We start from the raw sequence: 6,250 nt of genomic DNA on the forward strand, positions 1-6,250 counted from the left end.
AGTGGTAGAAAACTCTTTAAATGAAGACCAAATAGGGAGGTTAAAATTTCATTATTTACTCTCAATAAATGTCCCCTTAAGGACCATTTAGCAGCTGTTCTGGTTCTTGTTTCTAAGAACTTTAAAGAGTAACTGCGCCCAGTCTAATAATCTGGCGTGCTCTGACAAATATAGACAACAACATGCCTTTTCTGCATCCTGTGCAGCAGCAATGCGACGTGGCACTAAAGTCTTGTCCTCTGGGTGGATATGGCGAGAAATGGGCACAACATCAAAAACAAAAAGCAAATCTGTCTCTGTCCTTCACGGCTGCCAGGAATTAAAAGGTTGTCCTTTTAACGCTCGGCCTCGCGAGGACTAACAGTGGAACGGCGACTGTTCCCATTCCTCAGGGCCAAAGCTGCTGGGACGAGTCTATACCACCCCTACTTTTTGACCTGGTATCCCCTGAAAGAATGAGTTTCCTCGTGAGTGCACCACAATGCTCTGGGAAGCAAGGGCCAGGGCGCTCGCCTGCTGTGATGTTAATTTAATGACAAGCTGCTGTTCAGATGGCAGGTCCAAACAGCTGAATAAAGGGATTGTTGTGTTTATGCTCCATTTTGTCGGGAAGGGGCCCCTCCGCCTGTCTTACTGATCTCTACTGGGCACCAAACAGTGGAGCCTCTGTGAGTACAGTGGAGCACAGCGCCGCTTCCTAAAGACAAAAAAAACAACAAAAGTTTCCCTCCTCGTCTTCAATTGGTTTCCCAGTTCAGCTCCTCCTAGGGCCTGAGTGGGTTTTCACTTTTGGGACGTTGCTGAAAAAGGCCCATTGGGTTTACTGCAATTAGTGCATTCCAGTTTCAAGCAACCTGAGCCTTAGTTTCTTAGTTTTGGCCACCATTCCTATTGGTAATAATAACATTTGCATGCACCAAGTTAACTGCTGAGATGTGGGAACACGGCAGCAACGTTTAAAAGAGGTCAGATGGAGCGAGAAACACGAGGAGTCCGATGATCAGACATGTTTTAAACAAACATCCAGGTTAACCAAACTAATTTAGAAGACTAAAAATACTACCCAAACATTTGTTGTAAACCATCCTCAGCATCCATCACAGTTTACAGTAAGACTCCTTGAAACTTTGAGCTACTGTACTCTACCATAGTTGTGAGCTCATACAGTCTTTTTATGCAATGAGGGATTATTAGCTACATTACTGCTCGTACCAAAATGGTAATACCAAATTTGTGTGGTCATAACGCTGCTGTGTGTGTGTGTGTGTGTGTGTGTGTTTTGTAGCTGTCACATTAAATTACCCAGCATGCTTTGTGGCTCTGACGTCCCCAATGACTTTCATCTTGTGATATATTTAGTCACGCTTAGGTCTCAATAAATGGCTTTCTCAGGAGGGGACACACACATATTCCGAGTGCAGAAATGTCTGCTAACAGAAGAGGAGAAGAAGAAGAAGAAGAAGAAGAAGAAGAAGAAGAAGAAGAAGAAGAAGAAGAAGAAGACAGGAACAAACACTACATTTACATTTCAAGCACCTGCCTAATATGCTCACCCAAAGCAACCTTTCTGTTTATTACATGTCAAACAGAGATTATAGAAATGTTATAATAGTGGTTTTGCATGTATTAGCCCATTAACTATTATTTGTACATACTTCAGATTACTGCAGATCATCTTTTGCACATCTGTAGTGAATATTCTAAATGAAAGGTCCACATTTCCAAATGTTTTTTTGTCTGATTTTCTGGCTTTCTTCCTGGTTTCTATTTATTTCAGCAGGGAATGACGACCAACCTGCAGAAACCTTCTTTAAATAGATAATTCACCACATTTCCTTCCTTTACTTTTTGTCATTTTGTAATTATTTTCCATTCAGGTAATTTGTCCATGGAGGTGCATTCAGGGACAATCTATATTTCAGAGTTGCAATCAAACAGTAACCTTCAAAACACGATCACGTCATCCTTGCCACACAGTCAGTGTTTGCTTATCGTTTGTCCTCTGGTTCTGTATTCCAATAGCTATGCTTTAACTTGTACACTTCCAAATCACAGATTGCGGAGGATATTTTTTCATTTTTCCACCCAGAAATTGCCTGTCCATGCAGGGGATTCAAACTGCCAACCTTCATGTTGCAACTCTGCATTTTTACAAGGTTCAGTTCACCCAGAATTTCTTTTTTAAATCTTATCTTTGGTGATGTCTATCCATGCAGTCAGTTTTGGTTTTATGTGCTTAGGTTTTGTCTCTAATAATTCTGCAGCCACAAGAAGACAATAGAGGCAGACACAATTTCATTTGGGGTGCTAAAAATGTTGCAAAATTACATTTAAAAAAACTCATCATCAATGTCTTTCCAGAAGCTGTGTTCTTGTTATACGTATAACTACCAGAGCTATAGTGCCTTCGGCCACCTACAATTAGATTCACCTCCTCTGTATTGGGTGGAGGCGGATGTCTCAGAGATGGATATCTGAAAACCTGGATGAATAAAAGCAAAACTATTAGATATCATTAACTCCCGTGTCTGTAGAGTGATTATATACTGTATGTAGGATGAGAATTTATTTTTAAAGGCATTATGTTTAGCATTGTAAAAGTAGATGTACAGTTGTGACTGTCAGAACAAATTAGATCATGGTCAACACAAGTGACATGTTGAAACTCTTTGCAGTGATTCTGCTGTTTGTCAACGGTTGTTATACAAAACATGTGTGATGTGGATCTACATGCCAGTAATTTGGGCAGAGCCACAGTAAAACTAGCTTTGTTAAAAAATCTAAACATGAGTCACTAGTTAGTGTTTGAATGTGATTCAAAACACATGTCCCATTGGTAATGTTTACGAGATAATCATTTCATCATCTGAGCAGAAAACAAAGTTGACAGTAATTTCAAATGTTCACATCGCTATCATATGCGTCATACACATCAACAGTAAAATTCTCAATCTTTGAGTGCAGACTTCAAGATTGCTGCTAGTGTCCATTAGTCCGCTGCTATGTTTACTGTGATGGATATTAACGCCAGTAGATTGTGTTGTACTTTCCAATGTATTTCTAATGTACTCAAACAAGCAGGCATGGCTGTACAGCTGGGTTAACAATGCAAGAACAAGGCTAAAAGTCCACAGCCATGCTCGCTGTTCTGTGTGACTGTACTTAGCAAGTATAATGTTGACCATATGTACCATCTTAGTTTAGTGTTAGCATGCTGTCAGTTGAAAGTAAGAAAAAGGTGTTGCGCACTCTGGCTCCATATGCATTTCTCTATTTATTCTGACGACGTTTCGGCACACCAAGGGCTGTCGAGGGCAGAGTAGCACCTCACGACAGCCCTTGGTATGCATTACTTTTTTATATCATAGCATGCTAACAGTTACCAAAAAGCACTAAACATAAAGTGCAGCTGAGGCTGATGGGAATTAGTTTTGCAGGTATTTGGTCATAAACCAAAGTATTGGACAAATTGAAAATTTGACCCGATGATAAATAAAAAGTCAGAGGATCGCCAAAGTTGTTTTTCCTGCGGGTTGCATGAATGTGTGAAATGTCAGAAATTTCACTCAAAACCACAACAGTGAACCTCAAGGTGGTGCTAGAGGAAATGTTAGAGGATCGCCAAAGGGGTTTTTGATTCATCCTCTGGGGATCCTGAATGTCTGAACCAGATTTTTTGGTAATCCATCCAATAGTTGTCGAGATATTTCAGCCTGGACCAAAGTGGTGGACCGATTGACCGACGCCAACATTTTCATCTCCAGAGCCATGCCGCTAACAAGTCTACAACCTGTGACCAAAATGTGTGAGCAGGTGCATAGCGGTTTCTATTTTCCAAACGGTGCAGCTTGTGGTCTGTAGCTTAGATGTAAGGACATAAGATATCCATCCAGAGCAGGGCGGACTAGGATAAGTGACGTTCTTGTGTTCGACAACTCTGCTGTAGAATGGCCATTAATATGATTAAAACAGTTGGTGGAGAGTTTTTTTCTGATCTGTTGAAGTTGCTGGAACTGAGCATGTAAACTTGACTGTTCAGCACAGGAACTTGCAGCGGTTATGTAAGAGTGCCAGACTTCACTAATCCTTTTATAGGAGTAGAGGAGCCTGCAGGGTTTCTCATCATCAAGACAAATCAGCCTGCAAAGGAGAGACATCTCAGCTGGGCTGTGCATCCACCACCACACAGAAAAAGAACCTCTCATATAGACACAAACTGCCTCTGAATGCAGCTGGTAGAAATCACCCATCAAGTTGTGAGACAGATGAGTTGAAGGGGGGGAAAAGATGAGTGCTTTGTGTTATTTATAGCTGCTCTAATTCATGATTCTTATTCTTCTAATCCACCGGTCTTCAAACCTTATAACCCATTCCAAAAATACATAATAGTTTTGAATGATCTGTCTTGTGCACACAGAGTGAAAACCTGCCATCATCCAAATGCTGCAAATGTCTTGTCATGATTGCCAAGACTGTCCACTCCATCAGGAAGTAAAGGACAAATATTCCGTTTTTTTCCTCTTCTGTAAAAGAGTGAAAGTTCCTGTTGAATTTTAAAATACAGCAAACACTGTAACAGTACCCCCCCACACACAAGAATAAAGACCAGAAATCTACGTGGTAACTCTCAGTGAGTTAATTGCTCTGCATTGTGAGTAACAAGGCCTCCAAGCTTAAGAGGCAATGCCAGCTCTGTAGTTGTGACAATAGCTCTGGTCTCTGAGTCAGAAGTTGCGGAAGTGCCGACATTAGGGAGCTGAAAGCTGTTGAAAAGTTCCGGAGTGTGCACTCTGAGGAAGAAATCACGCAGAAGAGCTTTGGGAAAGAAAGAAAAAAAAACTCCCCCTCTGCCGGTGCTGCCTTTGTGGAACTCATTGTTAGCGCTGCCAGCGGGAGGCATGGAGGGCTCTGCTGGCATGTGTCAGCCTCACTCCTCATCAGGGCCCCTGCACCGCAACGGCCAAGTGTGTAAAGGGTGTGTGTCTATGAGTGTTTTTTAAGGGGCTTAAAGCTGCAGGTACTGTAAAGGAGGTGAAGTTTAGGTTTTGAGGACATGTTCTGTCTCACTTCTCTCTACTCTCACTGTACAGTATGTGGGACAACCCGTAGAGGCCTGACTGGAGCCGGGCCAGTTTCCCAGTGGAATTCACTTTTTGCATCACAGAGCAGATTGTCCCCCATCAGATCTGAAACTCACACAAAGCTGCCAAGAGATGTTGGCCCTGTCTCTCTCAACAGTCACTGATGACCTAATGTCTTGAAGACCTCCAGTTTGGTGGCTCAACTAGGCTGAAACAGCCGCACCTGATCATTTTTAGAGCCTTTTGCACCGACGTATGATTAACTGACTTCTAATAAAAGAAGCAGCATATGGTGTGTTAAGATCATGACAATAATGTTGCTTTAAATTTACATCCCACAGTGTTACCCAAAATGTGCTTTTGCCAGTTTCTAAACTAGGGAAAATATGTATCAGCGTGCGCCATTTTTTTTTTTCATTATTGGGTTATTAAGGAAAAGAAAATTCAAATGTGAAACCAATGAGGGGATATTTTACTGTCCTTTTGAAGTCTCATAACTATACTATTGTCGTTCAACAAAAGTTATCCCCTTGGACTACTGTGTAATTTGTAATGGAAATTTTCACATTTTATAGGATAGATAAATCCATATACACTCATTACTGGATATAGAGTCTGCTGATGGCCACCTACTGCTTAGATTTTACTGCTTCTGCTGTGATGAAAACTGAAACTGATCTAATATCCCTGGAGGGAAGAAAGAGACCATAGAGACCATAACGCTGTGATGAACCGAAGTCATTAAGTGTCTTCAATTTATCTTCATATCTATATGAAGATTTGGCTAGCCGGCTCAACTGCAACCAAGAAAATAATAGCTCAACCAACGCTGGCTCCCCCCCCACTCGCTTTGTATAAAACAGTGGTTAGCGTATCTTCTAGACATGGTTATGCTTGAGCTCTCTACAGCAAGGATTAACAAAGCCAAATCATCAACTTTCAGCCTATGGAAAAACACAGCAGCACAAATATTAGACCTAATGAACTCAGCGCCACAAGAATTAGAGGAGAGTGACTAGGCAAGGTGTGATTTCTGTTTGTTTGTTTTGCTTTCCTCAAGACCGCAGAGGGTGGGAGAGGGATTTTGTTCTCGTTGAATTTGTGTTGCTCTGTTCTGTGCACCATCTGATACTACCTGGCACATATTGTGGAATTTGTTCTGTACGTCT

Source organism: Sander vitreus, chromosome 8, assembly GCF_031162955.1.
Source record: "Sander vitreus isolate 19-12246 chromosome 8, sanVit1, whole genome shotgun sequence".
In the NCBI taxonomy this organism is placed as follows: Eukaryota; Metazoa; Chordata; class Actinopteri; order Perciformes; family Percidae; genus Sander; species Sander vitreus.